This window comes from Bufo bufo, chromosome 4, assembly GCF_905171765.1.
Source record: "Bufo bufo chromosome 4, aBufBuf1.1, whole genome shotgun sequence".
Classification (NCBI taxonomy): Eukaryota; Metazoa; Chordata; class Amphibia; order Anura; family Bufonidae; genus Bufo; species Bufo bufo.
This window is the reverse complement of record NC_053392.1, coordinates 313,796,027-313,819,925: the sequence shown is the minus strand read 5'-3', so window position 1 is coordinate 313,819,925 and position 23,899 is coordinate 313,796,027. Positions and strand designations below refer to the sequence as shown.

The window sequence follows — 23,899 nt, the reverse complement described above, 5'->3', positions numbered from 1 at the left end:
CAATCAAAATTTCTGCAAAAATTTGATTCCCCTCGAAGTCAAATTTCCTCGTGCTTCGTGGTAGTGGATCAATTTAACGTGAAATAGTGTAAAAAACTAAAAAATTCAAACTTCAAATAAGGGTGCATAATGCCATACATATATCACATTATGCATTAAGGGATTAAAGAGATTGTCCCAAAATTTTCTTTTATGTGTTCCTAACACCCCTCACCCCTCACAGTACAGACCAAAAGTTTGGACACACCTTCTCATTCAAAGAGTTTTCTTTATTTTCATGACTATGAAGGCATCAAAACTATGAATTAACACATGTGGAATTATATACATGACAAACAAGTGTGAAACAACTGAAAATATGTCATATTCTAGGTTCTTCAAAGTAGCCACCTTTTGCTTTGATTACTGCTTTGCACACTCTAGGCATTCTCTTGATGAGCTTCAAGAGGTAGTCCCCTGAAATGGTCTTCCAACAGTCTTGAAGGAGTTCGCAGAGATGCTTAGCACTTGTTGGCCCTTTTGCCTTCACTCTGCGGTCCAGCTCACCCCAAACCATCTTGATTGGGTTCAGGTCCAGTGACTGTGGATGCCAGGCCATCTGACGCAGCACCCCATGACTCTCCTTCATGGTCAAATAGCCCTTACTTTCAAAGTTTTCCCAATTTTTCGGCTGACTGACTGACCTTCATTTCTTAAAGTAATGATGGCCACTCTTTTTTCTTTACTTAGCTACTTTTTTCTTGCCATAATACAAATTCTAACAGTCTATTCAGTAGGACTATCAGCTGTGTATCCACCTGACATCTCCTCAACGCAACTGATGGTCCCAACTCCATTTATAAGGCAAGAAATCCCACTTATTAAACCTGACAGGGCACACCTGTGAAGTGAAAACCATTTCAGGGGACTACCTCTTGAAGCTCATCAAGAGAATGCCAAGAGTGTGCAAAGCAGTAATCAAAGCAAAAGATGGCTACTTTGCAGAACCTAGAATATGATACATTTTCAGTTGTTTCACACTTGTTTGTTATGTATATAATTCCACATTTGTTAATTCATAGTTTTGATGCCTTCAGTGTGAATCTACAATTTTCATAGTCATGAAAATAAAGAAAACTCTTTGAATGAGAAGGTGTGTCCAAACCTTTGGTCTGTACTGTGTATATATATATATATATATATAGTTCATATAGCCTAAGGCTACAAAACTCCTGTTTCTGGTCAGGTAAAACGTAACGTTTATTTCTATCAATAAAACTAATACAGAACAGGAGAAAAAGAAAAGAAATGCTTATTTTAAAAGGTAAAGGTGCTATGATGATACTCGCGGCAGTAGACTGGGATATGATTCCCATAAGCGCGTCCTCATTCACTTTGGGATGATTCCCTCTTAACGCCACTTAAGGTATAACTGCTGCCACATAGAGTGTCCAAGGATAACCTCATGTATATCACTTGGAATAATTCCCTATTAGAGCCACTGTAGGTGCAGCTGCTGCCGCTGGTGTGTCCAAGTGTGGTGAGTCTGCAGTTCTCACCACTCAGACACAGCATCTATCACACACCTATTTTAAAAGATCAAACTAGAGCTCCCCCAACATGTTTCGCCACTACATGTGGCTTCATCAGGGGATGGAGCTACTGTCAACACGAGTGCTTAGTACGTGGATGTTTATAACTGCTAGGGGTGGGCCATTAGTAATCCTCTGTCCAATCCCTGCTCAGAACTCGTGTGGCAGCATGATCATCCAATCCGGTACCTCATATTTTTCCTCCATCATCTATTCGCGTCACCCCTTCAAGTGCGCATGCGTCAGAACTTAGAAGATTTTTCCTCCCTTATTCGTCCATATACCTTTTGCGCATGCGTCAATACTTCTATTCGCATCCTGTTCGGCAGCGGCTACTGCGCATGCTCCCATACTTAGAGATTTTTCTCTTACTCTCCGGTGCAATTCCAGACGTCTATTGGGCATGCGCATGCGTCAATACTTCTTATTCGCATCCTATTCGACAGCAGCTACTGCGCATGCCCCCATACTTAGAGATTTTTCTCTTGCTCACCGGTACACTTTCAGATGTATATTGGGCATGCGTGAATACTTTACCTCCGGTTCTATTTCTTAGGTCCCTACTGCGCATGTCTTGGGACTTAGATTATTAGCACTGCCTTTGCAGTTTGTCCCAGATTCTTTGACATACCCTCTCTATAGTATAAAGTTGCGCATGCTCACTGCTTTTCAATCGAGGAAACGTCTCTACGCATGCGCCGACACTTTGAAATTTATATCTCTTTTATATTGGCAGCTAAACTTTGCCTCGCAATTTGAATTTTGCCACCCTGTTCATCTTCATATGTCCCTATCTATTTTAAAGGTGCACGATCAAGATGTAATTAGGCCTTTATATGCATCCTATTTATGATGTTCTTCATACATAGCTATACATTATTATAAAAAAATATAGATTCTACAACATTTCAAAAGCTAGATTAGGTCACAATTCACAGGTACCGCTATGTATGCTCCAAAGGCCTATATTGATGTCTGGCTATGTCTAATAGTACCTCGATAGGGACACTATATTATGGCTTGTCTGCTGACCATATAAATATAGGGGCTTGATTGTAACATATATTTAATTGTAAAATTTCATATCTTCTTATTATTCCTTTTCTCCTCATTTTTTAGAGGGAGAGGTAAGCGTTTTTTGCAAGATACCGGAAAGGATTGATTTCCTTCTTCGTTTTCTCCAGGTAAGTTAACCTTATAGTTTAATTTTTCGTATTATTTAAATGTACGTGCGCAGTAGGGACCTAAGAAATAGAACCGGAGGTAAAGTATTCACGCATGCCCAATATACATCTGAAAGTGTACCGGAGAGCAAGAGAAAAATCTCTAAGTATGGGGGCATGCGCAGTAGCTGCTGTCGAATAGGATGCGAATAAGAAGTATTGACGCATGCGCATGCCCAATAGACGTCTGGAATTGCACCGGAGAGTAAGAGAAAAATCTCTAAGTATGGGAGCATGCTCAGTAGCCGCTGCCGAACAGGATGCGAATAGAAGTATTGACGCATGCGCAAAAGGTATATGGACGAATAAGGGAGGAAAAATCTTCTAAGTCTGCGCACTTGAAGGGGAGGAAAAATCTGCGCACTTGAAGGGGTGACGCGAATAGATGATGGAGGAAAAATCTTCTAAGTTCTGACGCATGCGCACTTGAAGGGGCGACGCGAACACATGACGGAACAGAAGCTTCTAAGGTACCGGATTGGATGATCATGCTGCCACACGAGTTCTGAGCAGGGATTGGACAGAGGATTACTAATGGCCCACCCCTAGCAGTTATAAACATCCACGTACTAAGCACTCGTGTTGACAGTAGCTCCATCCCCTGATGAAGCCACATGTAGTGGCGAAACATGTTGGGGGAGCTCTAGTTTGATCTTTTAAAATAGGTGTGTGATAGATGCTGTGTCTGAGTGGTGAGAACTGCAGACTCACCACACTTGGACACACCAGCGGCAGCAGCTGCACCTAGAGTGGCTCTAATAGGGAATTATTCCAAGTGATATACATGAGGTTATCCTTGGACACTCTATGTGGCAGCAGTTATACCTTAAGTGGCGTTAAGAGGGAATCATCCCAAAGTAAATGAGGACGCGCTTATGGGAATCATATCCCAGTCTACTGCCGCGAGTATCATCATAGCACCTTTACCTTTTAAAATAAGCATTTCTTTTCTTTTCTTTTTCTCCTGTTCTGTATTAGTTTTATTGATAGAAATTAACGTTACGTTTTACATGAACAGAAACAGGAGTTTTGTAGCCTTAGGCTATATGAACTATATAATTTCAAAATCCTGGGTCCAAAAGGGTCTATGAAAAATAAGTGTATATATATATATATATATATATATATATATATATATATATCCAGAAAAAAGAGCGGCACTCCGGTAGGTAAAAGCAAGTGAACCCTTTATTCACCCAGGTTGTGCACCACCTGGGTGAATAAAGGGTTCACTTGCTTTTACCTACCGGAGTGCCGCTCTTTTTTCTGGATATATTAATTGGGGTTTCAAGTCCATTCCTCTTGAGACGTGCACCCATACCTCTCCTCTGGAGCCAGTGCCGCCATTTTTCTTTTTATATATATATATATATATATATATATATATATATATAATACAGATAGTTACAGGGAGATAGTCAGTGTAGGTTAGGTCGTGATATAGTGTAGCTGATTCAGTGTTCCAGTGCAGGGTGTTAGGTAGTGTGATAGGTTCTGTTGTCCATACATACATGCTACAGACATAGCGCTGTGATGTCAGAAGTTCATAGCAATACTTAGTGCACCAATCAGTAATATGTAGTCAGACCTGCTAAAATGTGAAGTTGCATGTATTGCGCCAAAATATGTGCATCATTAATTGCCGATTTGCGCAATCACGAATATATTGAAGCACTCTTGAAAGAGTAAATAAAATAACAGTGGCTCACCAGCAGGTCTTATCTTGGAAAGGTGCTCATTCCAAGGGCAACACCCCAAGCCCTATGAGATTAGTGCTACAAAATTCAAAATGAAAGGTTGGAGGGCACTCAGATCTCTAGAGTTTATAAGGAGATATAGTACATTATATCCCTATTAAAATATATTTATTATTTCAAATAGCAAAAATAAATTGGTCTAAAATCACGGTTATTATTCCAAATGGCCAAATTGATCTCAAAAACACAGTAATACATGGTTGTAAATTCTTCACTAATGCAGTTTTGGATTTCCTCCCTAATATATATACATTATATCGATACAGTATCCTGAATTTGAGAGAAGCCAACCAGCTTCCTATGTTATGATGTTCGTTAATGTTGCCTAATGTGCCAAATGGAGTTTTCTGACCGTTGGCTCCCAAATTCTCATCAGAAAAAAATACTAATAATAAAATTGATAAAAAGCAATATAAATAAAAACATATAAATTGATGCTCATAAGACCAGCCTTTTGAACCTATCAGTAGCAATACTGTATTCTTTTTTGCAAATAGTTCATCATATGGTCCAGCGGTAAAACTGTAATAGACTAATAGTCTTTTTCAACAGGCCCAGTATAGCTGAACAGGCCCAGTATAGCTATTAAGTATTTTGCCCAAAATAAGTGTTTTTGGGCAAAATGCTATATTTTACATCCCTTGCTGCATCTGTCAGTGTGAAATTCAAGCGTTATATACTGCTGTCATATTCTGTTATAAAAAAACACCTATTTTGGGCAAAAAGATAAATTTGCGGCCTTGTCTGCATCTGTCAGTGTGAGATACAATCTTGAAACACTTCAATAATTTTCTGGGTTTTAAAAAACACCCATTTTGGGCAAAGTACTTAATATTTCTGTCCTTGCTGCATTTGTCAGTGTGAAATTCAAGCATGATATACTGCTGTCATATTCTGTTATTTAAAAAAAAACACCCATTTTGGGCAAAAAACGAAATTTGCGGCCTTGTCTGCATCTGTCAGTGTGAGATACAATCTTGAAATACAGCAATAATATTCTGGGTTTAAAAAAAACATTAATTTTGGCCAAAGTACTTAATATTTTCGCCCTTGCTGCATTTGTCATTGTGAGATACACGCGTTAGATACTGGTGTTCTATTCTGTTATTTAAAAAAACACCTATTTTGGGCAAAAAAATTAATCTTGCAGCCTTTGCTGCATCTGTCATTGTGAGATACAACTTTTACATACTGTTGTTCTATTATATTATTAAAAAACACCAATTTTGGCCAAGATCCTAAATTGAGAAATATGAGGAGAGCATCAAATAAGGGACGTGGCCCCGGTTGTGGTGCTGCTGGTGGAGCTTCTGTTGCAGGGAGAGGACATGGTCGATCTGTGCCAGCTACACGCACAAGTGAAACACCTTACTCAGGTGCGAGTAGGCGACAGAACCTTCAGCGGTATTTGGTCGGGCCTAATGCGGCTCTATGAATGGTGAGGCCACAACAAGTACAGGCAATAGTAGATTAGGTTGCTGACAGTGCCTCCAGTTCCTTTACATTGTCTCCCACCCAGTCTCCTGCTGAAAGATGAGAGTTGGCACCTGCAGCCAATGTCCATCAGTCTTTCACCTCACCCCCTTGCAAATCAGCCAAGCAGTCAGAGTCCCAAGTCATGCAGCAGTCTCTTCTGCTTTTTGATGACTCTGTAAGCAGGGTTTCCCAGGGCTATCCACCTAGCCCTGCCCCAAAAGTGGAAGAGATTGAGTGCACCGATGCCCAACCACTTATGTTTCAAGATTAGTACATGGGAGGACCACCGCAGCACATTTTGGATGATGACGAAACACAGGTGCCAACTGCTTTGGCTTTCTGCAGTGTGCAGACCGACAAGGAGGGCAGGGGTGAAGACTGGGTGGAAGATGATGTGGAGGACGATGAGGTCCTCAACCCCACATGGAATCAAGGTCATGTGAGTGACCTGTGTAGTTCGGAGGAAGAGGCGGAGGTCGCACAGAGCCACCAGCACAGCAGAAGAGGGAGCAGGGTGCAAAAGCGGAGCCGCCGTCCCCTAGACAGTATGCCTGCTAATGCCCACTGCAGCAACGGCAAGGACACCATAGCCAGCTCCAAGGAGTTCCCTGGCGTGGCAGTTCTTCAGACAATGTGCTGAAGACAAGACATGAGATGTTTGCACGCTGTGCAATCAGAGCCTGAAGCGAGGTATAAACGTTCTCAACCTGAGCACAACCTGCATGACCAGGCATCTAAGTGCAAAGCGCGAGCTGCAGTGGAGTAGACACCTCAAAAAACAAGAAAGGTCTCTGGCTCCTCCTGCTTCCTTTTCTGCTGCAGTCTCGGCCTCTTCATCCACCTCTGGAGTGACAGTGGCACCTGCCACCCCGCAAACAGAGGATCTGCCAGCAACACCACCACTTGGGTCACCAAGCATCTCCACAATGTCCCATGGAATCGTTCAGCTCTCCATCTCCCAAACACTGGAGCGGAAGAGGAAGTACCCCCCTACCCACCCGTGATCCCTGGCCCTGAATGCCAGCATTTCAAAATTACTGTCCCTTGAAATGCTGTCATTCAATCTGGTGGAGACGGAGAGTTCTAAAAGCCTTATGGCGGTGGCTGTCCCACAGTACGTCGTGCCCAGCCGGCACTACTTTTCCAGGTGTGCCATCCCTTCCCTGCACAACCAAGTGGGGGACAAAATCAGGTGTGCACTGCGCAATGCCATCTGTGGCAAGGTCCACCTAACTACGGATATGTGGATTAGTAAGCACGGTCAGAGACGTTATATCTCCATAACAGCACACGGAGTAAATGCAGTGGCAGCTGGGCCTGAGGCGGATAGCAGTTTGGCGCATGTCCTTCCACCACCGATGATTGCTGGGTGCTTCAGTTTGCCTCCTGTTGCTTCCTACTCTTACTCCGCTTCCTCATCCTCTACCGTCTCCTCATCTGGTCACCTTCACCACCAACTTCAGCGCAGCCAGGGGTAAACGACAGCAGGCAGTTTTAAAACGTATCTTTTTGGGGGACAAACCGACACCGTGCAGGAGATGTGGATGGACCTTGAACAACAGACTGATGAGTGGTTGGTGCCAGTGAGCATCAAGCCCGGCCTGGTTGTGTGCGATAATATGCGAAATCTCGTAGCAGCTCTGGGACTAGACGGTTTGACATCGCCCTTGCCTGGCACATGTGCTGAATTTGGTGGTGCAGAGGTTCCTAAAAAATTACCCCGATATGTTAGAGCTGCTGCATAAAGTGTGGGCCGTCTGTGTGCGCTTTCGGCGTTCTCACCCTGCTGCTGCTCGCCTGTCAGCGCTGCAGCGTAACTTCGGCCTGCTAACCTCCTCATATGCGACATGCCCACAAGGTGGAACTCCACCTTGCACATGCTGGCAAGACTGTGCGAGCAGCAGCAGCAGGCGATATTGGAGTTTCAGCTGCAGCACGCACGGGTGAGTCGCTCTTTGGAACAGCACTACTTCACCACCAATGACTGGGCCTCCATTTAAGACCTGTGTTCCTTGTTGCGCTGTTTCAAGTACTCCACCAACATGGCCAGTGCCGATAACGCAGTTCTCAGTGTTGCTATCCCAGTTCTATGCCTCCTTAAAAAAACGCTGCTGGCGATGATGGAAGAGGATGTGGCAGAGGAGGAGGAGGAGGAGGAGGAAGAGGAATCATTTCATAGGTTTTCCGGCCAGTCATTCACAAGTGGCTCCGAGGGTGGGTTCCTACATCCTCAAATGCCAGGTACACAATTGTCCAGCCAGGGCACAGTTCTGGAGAATGAGGAGGAGGAGATGGAGGAGAAGGAACCGTGTTCACAGCAGGATGGCACCCAAACCAGCTCATAGCCATCACTGGTGCATGGCTGGGGGGATACAGAGGACACAGACTATACACCTCCCACAGAGGACAGCTTGTCGTTGCCTCTGGGCAGCCTGGCAGACATGAGCGATTACATGCTGCAGTGTCTTTGCAACGACCGCCAAGTTGCCCACATTCTAACTTGTGATGATTACTGGGTGGCTACGCTGCTGGATCCCCGTTACAAGGACAACATACCATCCTTAATTCCGTCATTGGAGCGAGATCGTAAGATGCGCGAGTACAAGTGCACGCTGGTAGACGCGCTGCTTGTGGCATTCCCACCTGACATTGGGGGCAGAGTGGAAGCACAATGCAAAGGTAGAGAAGGAGGAAGAGGTCACCAACGCAGCTGGGGCACCACCTGCACCTCAGAAGTAGTGTTGATCACGAATATTCGAATTGCGAATTTTAATTGCCAATATCGGCACTTTGAGAATTCGCAAATATTTAGAATATCGCAAAATATATTCGTAATCACGAATATTCCTTTTTTTTTTAAATACCAGTTCATGCGATATTTTATACGAATATTTTAGGCAAAGTTTATGCAAATTTTCACAATCAAGAAAATAATGCCTGGAGATCATGAATTCGCGAATTCTCGAATATATGGCCCAAATATTTGCGAAATATCGCGAATTTGAATATTTCCCCTACCGCTCATCACTACTCAGAAGGCAGGGTTAGCATGGCCGAAATGTGGAAAAGCTTTGTCAGCACGCCACAACAACTAGCACCACCAATTTTTGGGTGTGATATACCCCGGCTGTACCTAGTAGACAGGTGAATACATTTCATTAATTTGTCTGTTACATATTTGGGTGAAATTCACCAATTTTTGGGTGTGATATACCCCTGCTCTACCTAGTAGACTGGTAACATTTCACTAATTTGTCTGTTACATATTCTGGTGAAATTCACCAATTTTTGGGTGTGATTTACCCTGGCTGTATGTAGTAGACAGGTAAAAATATTTCACTAATTTGTCTGTTAAATTTTCGGGTGAAATTTACCAATTTTTGGGCGTGATATACCACTGCTATACCTAGTAGACAGGTAAATACATTTAATTAATTTGTCTGTTACATATTCGGGTTAAATTCCTCTCCGGCGTGGAACCCTGATTTGCCGATAACCGTGATCAACATGATAGGCACAGAAAAGAACATTGAAAGTATGTGTGCACATGCCTACATGAAATGACTGATGGGTCTGCCCCTGCAACCTCTGGGTCTCCAAATTGGGCACATGGCCTGAGCTTGCCCTTTACGCCTTGGAGGTGTTGGCCTGCCCTGCAGCCAGTGTATTGTCTGAATGTTTTTTTAGCATGGCTGGAGGGGGTTATCACAGGTTATATTTCCCAATGTTTTGGGGTGTACCCTAATTAAAAAATTTAAAAATTTAAACCAAAAACCAGTGTAGGCTACCTGCTCCTTCTCCACCGCCACTTCCACCTACACTGCCACATCCACTGCCTCCTCAACCTCCTACTCCATATGGACCTCCTCCTCCTAGATCAAGATTATTATTTTTTATTTTTACGTATTTTATGTTATTTGAAGTCACTTCCCTATCCACATTTGTTTGCAGAGCACTTGCAATGCTCTTAACCACATTTTGCTGGCAATTACAGTCCACTAGCCCTTTTCCATTACATTTTTAGAGCCATTTTAGTGCTCAAAGGTTCGGGCCCCCTGACTTCAATGGGGTTCAGGTTCGGGGTCAAGTTCGGGTCCCGAACTCGAACTTTTTTGTGAAGTTCGGCCGAACCCGTCAAACGCTAACATCCAGGTGTCCGCTCAACTCTACTCCTTGCAAATGAAAATTTGTGTTAATCATTGTTTGCAATCACACTGTGGTTCTTGTATTCTATTATATATCTTGTGAAACAAAAATTCTAAATAAAATTTTAATTAAAAAAATGTCCTAAGGATGAATTACATAATATGAGATTTTTTCTCATGGTTGCACTGGGATGAAGAATATTCTGATAAGGCCTCATGCGCACAAACGTATTTTTATTTCGTGTCTGCTCGGACCGTATAATGAACCATTCATTTCAATTGGTCTGCAAAAAAAACGGACGGTACTCCGTGTGCATTCCATTTGCAACAACATTTAACATGTCCTATTATTAAAAAATACGGAATGCACACCGATGTCACCCATATTTTTTGTGGATCCGTTTTTTGCGGACCGCAAATACATAAGGTCGTGTGGATGTGCCTTATACTGCAGAAAGTTGACTAAATTGAAAGGCATTGATGACAATTTCATGGCATAGTAAGGACTGTACTTAATTTTGTTTGTAACTTAGCCCAAAGTCTATGATATGTACTTTCAGCCATCAGATGGAATTTCAAAGGAAGGTGGCATAGTAAATAAATACAAATTAATAACATTTTCTAATACTTTAACAATTAGCCTTTTTTATTAGAGTAGATAAATGTCAGAATAAACAATATTAGTTGTCAACTACAGAATATGTAATGGACCCATCACTGAAAAAATGTCAACTGCCTTTCATTTCAGAGACTAATTCAAATCATTATGTAAACGCAAGTAGCCAACCAGTGCCCTTCTCTATACTGATAGGAGGTAAATACCCCAAAATACCTATCTTCCTTTAGAAGATTTTCTGGTTTGACATAAGCAAATGTGCATACTTTTTCCCATGAAGCATTGCCTTAAATATAAATATCAGCGAGCACCCATTCTCTTCCTAAACTACATCTAAAGGCCCCTTTACAATGCTAAATTAATCAGACTCCTCTTGGAAAAAAAGTGTTTCTTCTTGACAACTGCCTGCTTGTCAGTGGAGGAGAATGCTGTATTTACAGGCAGCGATCACTTCCACACTATGGGGAGGAGCGATCGCTAATGCTATCATTCGTCACATACAGAATCATTGTTTGTTGGCAGCAGAGTGCTGATTAGACAGCACAAACTGCTGACAGCAAACAATGATTTAGTTGACCGTATGCAAGGTCGTTTCACTTGTTCATTGGGTAATTGGCGGTACCTTTACCTGGCAGAATATCACTAATAGGTGTTTCTACGGATGTTTTTTAGTGATGATTAGTGATGGACGAACATCTGCTGGGACGGTTTGCGAACGCGATCGCGCGAATACGATCAAATCTTTGCGAACCACAAGTATGCGGCGGGCCCCATTCACTTTAATGGCAGGCAAACCTGAAAAACCTTCAGTTCATATTTGCAGCCACCAAATACTTAGTAGAAGTGCACAAATAGTCCCACAACATGGAAAGTGACATACTAGAGGGGGATCAATGACAAAAATTCCAACAAAAAAAATGTATCTTTATCAGGGAACATTTTTATGTCTCTTAAAGGGAAATTCTCTGAAATGTGCCCTGTCGCAGCCTAGAAATTTTTTATTTTAGGCCACAGGAGTACGGGCCTTAAAAATTAGGCATTCACCTGACATAAAAGAAATTCTGATTATGTGGATTGAGTTACATTATGCGGTCAATTGATAAAAACTTTACTGTAGGCCACTGGACTACAGGCCCCAAACATTAGGTGTTCACTGCACAGAAAAGATCAAGTGATTATGTGGCCGGGGGTATATTACACGGTCAATGGATATCAATTTTACTGCAGGCCAGTACAAATACATGTTAAATACATATGTTTAAAAGAACTAACAATATAAAATTGGATTAAAAACATGGCTAACAAAACCCTAATGATAATAGTTGAAATTCGATAACACGTGGTCGTCACTGGTGTTGAATTCCTCCGAGGCCCCAACAATTATTCATTTAGCGTACAGTAAATAACAAGTATGTATGTGGCTGTGGGTAGATTACACGGTCATTGGATATAAATTTTCCAGCAGGCCAGTGTACTACAGGACCCTAAAATTATGCATTCAGCATACAGAAAAGAACAAGTATGTATGTGGCTGGAGGTAGATTACACGGTCATTGGATATAAATTTTGCAGCAGGCCAGTGGTCTACAGGCCCCAAAAATTATACATTAAGCGTACAGAAAAGAACAAGTAAGTATGTGGCTGGAGTTAGATCACACGGTCATTGGATATCAATTTTACTGTAGGCCAGTGTATTACAGGCCCGAAAAATTATGCATTTACCGTACAGAAAAGATCAAGTGATTCTGTGGCTGGAGGTCTATTAGACGGTCAATGGATATCAATTTTACTGAAGGACAGTACAAATACAGGTCAAATACATATGTTTAAAAAAACTAAAAATATAAAATTAAAAACATGGCTGACGAAAAACCCCCCCTCTTGAAAAAAAGTCCTTATAGAAGAGCAGTATTTGTGCAAGAAGGTATATCACACCCCTGCCTCAATCAGCTTTTTTGGGGGGGCAACTGGTATATCACACCAATAGAATTTTTTTGTTCCAATAGCGTTTTTCACTCTGTGTAGCTGCGGTAACACAGCTAAATTGCAAACAAATGCTGTACTACCCAAATGCACTATATAGAAAGTATATTATTGGTATACAACACCCCTGCTTCAATCAGTTTTTTGGGGGGCACCTGGTATATTACACCAGTAGAAATTATTTGTTCCAATAGCGTTTGTCACTCTGTGTAGCTGCGGTAATGCAGCAAAACCACAAACAAATGCTGCACTACCCAAATGCACTATATAGAAAGTATATTATTGGTATATAACACCCCTGCTTTAATCCGTTTTTTTGGGGGGCAACTGGTATATCACACCAGTTGAAATTATTTGTTCTAATAGCGTTTGTCACTCTGTGTAGCTGCGGTAACGCAGCAAAACCGCAAACAAATGCTTCACTACCCAAATGCACTATATAGAAAGTATATTATTAGTATATAACACCCCTGCTTCATTCAGTTTTTTGGGGGGAAAACTGATATGTCACACCAGTAGAAATTATTTGTTCCAATAGCGTTTGTCACTCTGTGTAGCTGCAGTATAGCAGCAGAAATGCACACAACTGCTGAACAATACAAATGCACTATAATATACTTTCTATGCTAGAAAGTATATTATACTGTAAGTATATCACAACCCTGAGTAAGTCACACCTATCAATAGCTCACACAGAGCAACCTCTCCCTACACTGGCAAAAGACTGAATATAAAATGGCAGTCAGATCGGGTTTATTTATAAGGTAGGGGGTATGTCCATGTGCTGAAATGTCTCAATTGGCTGTCCTGTACCACCTGATGGATGTGTCATGGGTCAAAGTTCTTTACAATGTAAAAGAATATGGCACGGCGGACATCGCCATATGCGAACGAGCAAAGTTTGCCGCGAAACAACCGTGAACCGCAAGGCCATCTCTAGTGATGATCTGCCTGATGTTTGGGCAATGTAAAGGCCCCTTAAAGGGGTTGTCTCACTTCAGTAAGTTGCATTTATCATGTAGAGAAAGTTAATACAAGCCACTTACTAATATACTGTTATTATCCATTTTGCTTCCTTTGCTGGCTGGATTCATTTTTACATCACATTATACACTGGTTACAGACCACCCTGCAATCTATCAGTGGTGGTTGTGCTTGCAGACTATAGAAAAAAGCCTCTCTAGTGGCCGGGACCATGGGAGCTCACATAGGCTGGTGCTTTTACCTATACATGTCCCGACCCAGTGGTCATGTGACCGCCGGGGCCGGGGAAGTGCAGGCAGGGCCGTCTTTTCGAATGGGCACGCTGGGCAGTTGCCCGGGGGCCCCACTTGCCTGGGGGCCCGCCTGCCCAGTGAACCCACCAGCCAACTTCCCAACCATCATTTAGCAGCGTTGCCGCCAGGGCCGTCTTTACCAAGGGGCAAAAGGGGCAGCTGCCCTGGGCCCAGTTGCTCCTGGGGGGGCCCAAGGCAGCTGCCTCTTGAGCCCTGCTAGCTACTGCCCCGGGTGTCAGGCTGTCGGCTACACAGGCATCATGATCGTACTGTGTTAATGATCTTAATTCTAGGACCTTAATGAGTTTTGATCTAGGACCTTAATGACATCATTACCATGTGACCAGTAACCTAGCAATTACTGGTCACATGGCTATGAAGTCATCACAGGTCCTATCAGGAGTGTTGCAGAAGTTAACTGTGGAGCTTTTCTGTGTAAAGATTACATCAGAAAAAGGTGACATGGGGTTGTTATTTTAATATACTGTAAACTACTGTATAGTGGGGTGCTGTGTACTGTGTGGGGGGCTGTATACTGTGTGGGGGCCTGTATACTGTGTGGTGGGCTGTATATTGTGTGGTGGGCTATATATTGTGTAATGGGCTGTATATTGTGTGGTGGGCTGTATACTGTGTGTGGGGGGGGGTGGCCTGTATACTGTGTGGTGGGCTGTATAGTGTGGGGGGCCTGTATAGTGTGGGGGGCCTGTATAGTGTGGGGGGGGGCTGTATAGTGGGGGGAGTGCTATACTGCTGTACTGTATAGTGTGGGGGGCTGTATACTGTGGGTGCGGTATAGTGTAGAGTGCTGTACTGTATAGTGTGGGGGGCTGTATCGTGTATAGTTTGGGGTGCTGTATACAGTGAGGTGCTGTATAGTGTGGGGGTCTATACTGCTCTACTATATACTGTGGGGTACTGTATAGTGTGGGGTGCTAAACTGCATACTGTGTGGTGCTGTATACTATAGGGTGCTATACTGCATACTGTGTGGTGCTGTATACTATAGGGTGCTATACTGCATACTGTGTGGTGCTGTATACTATAGGGTGCTATACTGCATACTGTGTGGTGCTGTATACTATAGGGTGCTATACTGCATACTGTGTGGTGCTGTATACTATAGGGTGCTATACTGCATACTGTGTGGTGCTGTATACTATAGGGTGCTATACTGCATACTGTGTGGTGCTGTATACTATAGGGTGCTATACTGCATACTGTGTGGTGCTGTATACTATAGGGTGCTATACTGCATACTTGGGGGTTTACATCCACTTTAATCATACAACTAAAAAAACGAAATAAATATAGATATATATATAAATGTACACACACTCTGGTGCTGGTGGGTAATGCTGGTGTGGGTACTGCTGGTGCTGGTGGGTATTAATGTTGGAGTGGCGTGTGTACTGCCTGGGTACTCTACATTGTGACATCACAAAAAAAAAAAATGTTTGGGTTTACATCCACTTTAAGTTATTAGTGCCCCTCAAGTTTTGACTGTAATATCTTATGTGTCCCCCTTATATAGCAATCTTAGAGTTGCCACTCGTTCGAGGAAGTGTAAAAAAGGTGAGGAAAAATAAAGTTTATTACGTGTTGGTGAAAATAACCTTTAGTGCAGAAATGAAACGTAATGTTTTGAGTGGAGCACAGAAGAGGAAAAAGGCTGCAGAGGAGAAAGAGAAAATGTGCAAACTTCCAAAACTAACATCTTGGCTCAATCCAGGTGCAACGTCAGCCAGTAGTTCTGCTCCTCCAGATGTAGCATCCACATCTACATGCACTCCAATTCCAGCAGAAATACCAATGGTATCATTACCTGATCCTACTGCTGGGGAAAATCCACAAGAGGAAATGCCCAATAAATATCGCCTTATTGATAATTTGCATTTTTATTCTAGTGCGTGATTGTGTAGACAGGGCCCCAGTGCACTGTATTGCCCGGGGGCCTATAATGCTCTTAAGATGGCACTGAGTGCAGGAGCTGATGGGTCTTCCATAGACGACGATCAGCCTTGCAATGAGGCTGTACAGTGCAGTATTATGCTGTGCAGCCTTTCTGTTGGGTGTATTTCCACTCTAACTTGGGCTTCTATGTCAGCCCCAGTTACAGGAAAAAGCGCTAGTTAAAAAAAAACAAAAAAAAAACAATGAAGTTAAATGTCCCCCAGAGGTCTTGTATGAACTTATATGGGACACAAAGTGCAAAAAAATAAAAAATGTTTTGAAAAAAAAAAAGTTTCACATTTTAAAAAAATATTCCCCCGAAATTCGTTATTTAAAAAATGTTAAAAATATAAAAATAAAAAATAAATTAGACATATTTGGTATCAATATGTCCTCAACGACCAGCTCTACAATAACATCATATGATCTACCCCATCAGGTGAACACCGTAAAAAAAAAATAATAATAAACCTTACGCCAAAACTGACTTTTTAGTTAGCTCACCTCCCAAAAAACATGATGTTAAATCAATCAAAAAGTCGAATGTACCCTAAAATGGTAGCAATAAAAACATCACCTCATCCCGCAAAAAATTAGTCACCACACAAGACCATAGCCAGAAAAATTAAAAAATATGGCTATAAGAAAATTGCAACACAAAAACATGATTTTTCTTTCTAAAAACGTAAAAATAAAAAAATAGACATATTTGGTATCACCGCATCCGTAACAATTGGCTCTACAAAAATATCACATGATTTACCCCATAAAGTGAACGGTGTAAAAAAAAATTATAAAAATTATGCCAAAGAAACTTTTTTTTGTCAACTCAATTCACAAAAGACATATCAATTAATCAAAGTCGTATGTACCCCAAAATGTTAGCAATAATAACGTCTCCTCGTCCCGCAAAAAATCAAGCCCTCACACAAGAACATAGCCAGAAAAATGAAAAAAGAATTGGCTCTAAAAAAATGCCAACACAAAAACATGATTTTTTTAAAAGAAAAGTTTTTTGTGTAAAACGTAAAAAACAAAACAAACAAAAAAAAAATTGACGTATTTGGTATCGTTGCGTCCGTAATGACCGGATCTCAGGGGCGTACATAAAAATCACTGGGCCCCATAGCAGGAATCTAAATTGGGCCCCCATTCCCCTTTTATAGCCCCTCCTTTTGTTCCATGAACTATTCTTGCTGCTGCGTTTTATAATTTATGCCATCAGGGCCGGATTGGGATTACAAAACAGCCCTGGCTCACAAAAGAGGTATAATAGATGCAGTGTCTACAGGTATATAGTATATTCCCTAGTGTTCTGATATGTGAGGTACAGGGTATAATATATGCAGTGTGTACAGGTATATAGTATATACAGCAGTGTACTGATATGTGAGGTACGGGGTATAATATATGCAGTGTATACAGTATATACAGTAGTGTAATATGTGAGGTACGAGGTATAATAGATGCAGTGTGTACAGGTATATAGTAAATACAGCAGTGTATTGACACCTCGTACCTCACATATCAGTACACCGCTGTATATACTATATATCTGTACACACTGCATCTATTTTATACCTCGTACCTCACATATCAGTACACTGCTGTATATATATCACGGTCGGCGTGGCTATCACATACATGACACAGAGAGAGGGAACGAGGAAGGCCCTGCCCAAGTGAGAGGGAAGATGGTGACCCCTGACTCACCTGGCGGCTGGCACCTGGCTGCCCTGACGTCCCTAGACGGGTTCCTCACCCGTACACCGATCACGTGCCTAAAGCCCTGGCTTTCCCTGAGCTGAGCCCTCGGTAGTGAACAGGGCGATGGGAACACTAGTCCGCACCACTAACTCTAAGGGAAAACACCAAGGGGAGGACAGACAACACAGACTCAACATATATTCCCAGATGGGCGACAACAGGAAACAACAATAAGCCCAACAGGGATCCGGAGGGTAGCACACAGGAACGACAACCAGGATTAACCACTCCAGTGGGTCAGTATAGATGTCCAGGCAGGAAGCTCTATAACTGGCAACTAGAGAAGTGTGAGGGGAGAATATAAGGAGGTAGGGAGTGGCAGACAAGAAACAGCTGAGGAGGAGAAGCTACGGATCCCTGAGAGAGACAAAAAGGATAGCAAGGCAAACACAGAAAACAATCACTAAAAGACAACGTGATCTTTAGATATAGAGCGCGCAGCCACCCGCTGCGACTTCCTGACCCCGGGTATAACGGAGTCAGACGTGGCTCTTGATACCCTCGTGACAGTACCCCCCCTTTCACGAGGGGCCTCCGGACACTCAGGACCAGGTCTCTCCGGATGAGAGGCATGGAAAGTCTGAATTAACCTGTTGGCGTTTACCTCTGACGCTGGAACCCACATTCTTTCCTCGGGACCGTAACCCCTCCAATGCACCAGATACTGAAGAGAGCGGCGGACCCGACGAGAATCAACAATTCTGGCTATTTGAAACTCCAGATTACCAGCCACAATGACAGGAGGAGGTGGCAGCGGCGATGGTTCTAGAGGTGGAACATACTTTTTGAGTAACAATTTATGGAAGACGTTATGGATCTTAAAAGTCTGAGGTAGCTCCAGGCGAAAAGCCACAGGGTTAATGACGGCTACTATTTTATAGGGACCAATGAACCTAGGACCTAGTTTCCAAGAAGGAACCTTCAACTGAATATTCCTAGTAGACAACCACACATAGTCATTCACTCCTAGGTCCGGACCTGGCGACCGTTTCTTATCGGCCATGCATTTATATTTACCACTCATCTTTTTCAAGTTAACTTGAACCTTCTGCCATACCGATGAAAGAGATGAAGAAAACCTTTCCTCTTCGGGAACCCCAGAAGACCCCCCCTCTTTGAAAGTACAAAATTGGGGATGAAAACCGTATGCACCAAGGAATGGTGACTTGCCAGTGGACTCCTGATAATGATTATTTATGGCAAACTCAGCTAACGGTAAATATGATGACCACAACTCTTGGTTTTCAGACACAAAACACCTTAAATATGTTTCTAGGTTTTGGTTGGTACGCTCAGTCTGTCCATTCGACTGAGGATGGAAAGCTGAGGAAAAGGACAAGTGAACCCCCAAACGGGAACAAAAAGCTTTCCAAAACTTAGAAATAAACTGGGTTCCCCGATCCGAAACCACATCGGAAGGGACCCCGTGAAGCTTCACGATTTCACTGATAAACACCTGAGCGAGAGTTTTAGCATTAGGAAGTGCGGGTAGCGCAATAAAGTGTACCATTTTGCTAAACCTGTCTACTACTACCAAGATAACTGTTTTACCCGCCGACAACGGTAAGTCAGTGATGAAATCCATTGACAGATGTGTCCATGGCCTATTGGGGATGAAAAGTGGCAACAAAGACCCTGCTGGACGTGTATGAGAGACTTTCGCGCGTGCACAAGTAGAACAAGTAGACACGAAATCCATTACATCCTGACGCAACCTTGGCCACCAAAAACGACGAGATAAAAGCTCCAAGGTTGCTTTACTACCCGGGTGTCCAGCAAGTGCCGAATTATGATGTTCTTTTAATAATTCAAGACGCAGGTTTAACGGTACAAACAATTTCTCTGAGGGGCAAGAGGCCGGGGCGTCCCCCTGAGCCTCTAACACCTTTCCCTCTAGAACAGAGTGTACAGCAGAGACAACCACACCTCTTTGTAAAATAGGTACCGGATCACAAACATTACCCCCTCCAGGGAAACTACGAGATAATGCGTCTGCCTTGGTATTTTTTGCCCCAGGACGATAGGTGATTACAAAGTTAAATCTGGTAAAGAATAGCGACCACCTAGCTTGTCTAGGGGTGAGACGCTTAGCCGATTCTAGGTACAGAAGGTTCTTGTGATCCGTAATCACCGTGACGGGGTGGATTGCTCCCTCTAAGAAGTGACGCCACTCTTCAAGCGCCAGTTTAATCGCCAACAGTTCCCTATTTCCAATATCATAATTCTTCTCCGCAGAAGATAATTTTTTGGAAAAGAAAGCGCAAGGACGCCATTTGCCAGGAGACGGACCCTGAGACAATACAGCTCCCACTCCCACCTCTGACGCATCTACCTCGACAATAAAAGGCTGGGAGACATCAGGTTGAATTAGAACAGGTGCCGAGGTAAACCTCTCCTTTAGCGAGGAAAATGCATCTTTAGCGGCGACAGACCATTTGGAAAAATCCGTCCCCTTCCTAGTCATGTCGGTAAGGGGTTTAACGATCACTGAATAATTTTTAATGAACTTTCTATAGAAATTAGCGAAACCCAAAAACCGTTGTAGAGCTTTAAGGTTCTCAGGAAGATCCCAATCTAAAATTGCCTGGACCTTCCCAGGATCCATGCGGAAACCTGAAGCAGATAATAGATATCCCAGGAACTGTAATTCCTGAACAGCGAAGACACATTTTTCAATTTTCGCATATAATTTATTTGTCCGTAGGACCTGCAGTACTTGCCTGACATGCACCTCATGTGTTTTCAGATCAGCCGAATAAATTAAGATATCATCTAGGTATATGACTACAAACCTGCCGATGAGATGACTAAAAATATCATTAACGAAATGTTGGAAGACAGCAGGGGCATTGGTCAGACCGAAAGGCATAACTAGATTTTCATAATGCCCCTCAGGGGTGTTAAAAGCTGTCTTCCACTCATCCCCTTCCCTGATACGAATCAGATTGTAGGCCCCCCTAAGATCAAGTATGGAGAACCACTTAGCACCCGCAATCTGATTAAAAAGGTCAGGAATGAGAGGAAGAGGGTATGGGTCACGGATGGTTATCTGGTTTAACTCACGGAAATCTAAGCAAGGACGCAGGCCCCCATCTTTCTTTTTAACAAAGAAAAACCCTGCAGCCACGGGTGAAGAAGAGGGTCTGATGTGTCCCTTAGCCAGACTCTCGGAGATATAATCTTTCATGGCTTGTCTCTCGGGACCCGAAAGATTATACAACCTGGACTTGGGTAATTTTGCCCCGGGAATCAGGTTAACCGGGCAATCATAAGGACGATGAGGTGGTAGTTTCTGACAACCCTTTTCAGAAAAAACGTCCTCAAAGTCCGAAATAAATGTAGGTAGGGAAGCTATGGAGGCGATTAAGCAATTGTTATTTAAGCAATTCTCTCTGCAATGCTCACTCCACTCCAATATCTCCCTGGCCTGCCAATCCACCACTGGATTGTGCGCTATCAACCAGGGAAGACCCAATACCACCGGAGAGGGAAGGCCCTCCAAAACGTAACATGAAAGACACTCATTATGGTGGTCCCCTACCCGAAGGTGTAAATTATGAACAATGTGGGTGAGGTTTCTCTGAGACAGAGGAGCAGAATCTATAGCGAATACGGGAATAGGTATCTGCAGCGTACTGAGAGACAAACCCATAGTGCGGGCAAAATGGGCATCAATCAAATTTACCCCTGCTCCACTGTCTAGAAAAACAGAAATAGACTCCGTCTTAACACCAAAAACAATGACCGCTGGTAACACAAATTGAGATGTTCGTATGGAGGAAACGTATACCCCCCGGCTGACATCCTCCGCACAGCCCGGGGTTAGAAGTTTTCCGACGGTCTTTTTGTTTTTGAGAAAGGAGGGACAGACATTAATGAAATGACCCCTCCCCCCACAGAAAAAACAAGCCCCCCCCCTACGGCGAACCTCGGGAGGACGGACCTGACGAGAAGTTCCGCCTAGCTGCATAGGCTCATCTAAGTCAGTACAGGCTGACTGTTGCTTGGGAGAGGTAACCAATTGCTCCGGAATTTTCGATCTCTCCCTAAGACGTCTATCTATTCTGATAGAGAGGGACATAACAGCATCAAGGGAAAGGGGAGTCTCATACAGCGCCAATGCATCCTTAACCCTTTCAGATAACCCAGAGCAGAACTGACTCCTGAGAGCCGGGTCGTTCCACTGAGTATCCGTAGCCCACCTACGGAACTCTGAGCAATATTCCTCTGCTGACCGATCTCCCTGTAGGAGTCTCCGTAACTTCGACTCGGTCAGGGCGACTCGGTCAGGGTCATCATATATGAGACCCAAAGCCCCAAAAAATCCCTCCACTGACCGAAGAGCCTGAGAACCAAGGGGTAACGAGAACGCCCAGGATTGCGGATCCCCCTGAAGCAGGGAAATGACAATCCCTACCCGCTGTTCTTCATGACCTGAGGAGTAAGGGCGCAACTTAAAATATAATTTGCAGGCCTCACGGAACGTCGCAAATTTGTCCCTTCCCCCAGAAAATCTGTCGGGAAGAGCAACCTTGGGTTCAGTGACAACCTGGTTACCCATAGCAACCGCTGGGGGTGCGGTCTGCTGCATTTGCTGCTGTTGTTGGAGAACAGACGCCTTCAATCCTGCCACCTCCAAAGACAGGCTTTGAAGCTGTTCTGCCAAGGCATCAATAGGATCCATATTGGATTCTAAGTAGAGAGAGAAAAAAAACAACAAATAAAAAATTATATAAATTTTTTATTTTATTTTTTTCTCAAAAAGTAAGGGCCAGTTATAATATCACGGTAGGCGTGGCTATCACATACGTGACACAGAGGGAGGGAACGAGGAAGGCCCTGCCCAAGTGAGAGGGAAGATGGTGACCCCTGACTCACCTGGCGGCTGGCACCTGGCTGCCCTGACGTCCCTAGACGGGTTCCTCACCCGTACGCCGATCACGTGCCTAAAGCCCTGGCTTTCCCTGAGCTGAGCCCTCGGTAGTGAACAGGGCGATGGGAACACTAGTCCGCACCACTAACTCTAAGGGAAAACACCAAAGGGAGGACAGACAACACAGACTCAACATATATTCCCAGATGGGCGACAACAGGAAACAACAATAAGCCCAACAGGGATCCGGAGGGTAGCACACAGGAACGACAACCAGGATTAACCACTCCAGTGGGTCAGTATAGATGTCCCGGCAGGAAGCTCTATAACTGGCAACTAGAGAAGTGTGAGGGGAGAATATAAGGAGGTAGGGAGTGGCAGACAAGAAACAGCTGAGGAGGAGAAGCTACGGATCCCTGAGAGAGACAAAAAGGATAGCAAGGCAAACACAGAAAACAATCACTTAAAGACAACGTGATCTTTAGATATAGAGCGCGCAGCCACCCGCTGCGACTTCCTGACCCCGGGTATAACGGAGTCAGACGTGGCTCTTAATACCCTTGTGACAATATACTATATATCTGTACACACTACATCTATTATACCTCGTACCTCACATATCAGTACACTGCTGTATATACTATATATCTGTACACACTGCATCTATTATACCTCGTACCTCACATATCAGTGCACTGCGGTATATACTATATATCTGTACATATTGCATATATAATACTATGTAATATATGCAGTGTGTGTGTGTATGTATGTGTGTGTGTGTGTGTGTGTGTATATATATATATATATATATACATAAACACAGAGCAGTGTATTGATGTGAGACTTAGAAGGTATAATACTGTAGATGCAGTGTTTACAGAAATATGTGGTCAGTTATACATTATCGTCACTGTATGTCATGTACATGAGTTAGTTCTCACTGTAACTGTCTGAAGTATTATACTTGAGTGAGCAATGAGTAAAAACAGGGCATGGATGGGGGGTAAATGATGAAAAGTGGAGGACCTCCTCTTACCATTCCATTCCAGTCTGTATGGATCAATGCAGAGCTGTTTGTGAACTTCTAATACTTGCTGTTAGGGGTTGAAGGACCTGTGATGATGTCATCACAGGTCCTGGCAGATATACCTTTGAAACCTAGGAACTACACCATTTTTGGTGTAGTTCCTTTGCTAGATTCTGCAGGACCTATGATGTTGAAGATGATGTCATCACAGGTCCTGGCAGATGCACT

General features: G+C 43.3%; 1 long non-coding RNA gene across 1 annotated transcript; it reads right to left on the bottom strand.

Annotated features, from left to right (window-relative positions):
• Positions 1–470: 470 nt before the first annotated feature.
• On the bottom strand, positions 471–9,671 carry LOC120996949. The gene is made up of 3 exons (XR_005777996.1): positions 9,659–9,671; positions 3,506–3,509; positions 471–644 (listed from the first exon to the last, which is right to left on the bottom strand). It is a non-coding gene; the product is annotated as an uncharacterized LOC120996949 (long non-coding RNA).
• Between the last annotated feature and the right edge of the window lie 14,228 nt (positions 9,672–23,899).